This window comes from Arachis ipaensis, chromosome B07, assembly GCF_000816755.2.
Source record: "Arachis ipaensis cultivar K30076 chromosome B07, Araip1.1, whole genome shotgun sequence".
In the NCBI taxonomy this organism is placed as follows: Eukaryota; Viridiplantae; Streptophyta; class Magnoliopsida; order Fabales; family Fabaceae; genus Arachis; species Arachis ipaensis.
In genome coordinates, this window is record NC_029791.2 from 125,063,321 (window position 1) to 125,063,637 (window position 317).

Sequence of the window (317 nt, forward strand, 5' to 3'; positions counted from 1 at the left end):
TCAATATCTTATTTAGTTTAAGATAAATATAAAAATAAAATTGTCTAAATATCTTTATTAATTAAATACTAGACAATGACGATGACGATGAGTGAGGGTGTATTAAGAGAAGGGAGAGGGAGCGAGAGAATAAGAAAGTGTGGGAGGTGGGATAAGGGTATTTCAGAAACAAAATGTTGTTAAAATTTTATTCTTCTTCTTAAAAAAATTCAACTTCTTCTATCTTTATTTTTTAGAAGTAATAAAATAACTGAAATTTATGGCATAAAACTGAAATTTTAGTTCTAATCTCTAACCAATAAATACAATGCTGAGTT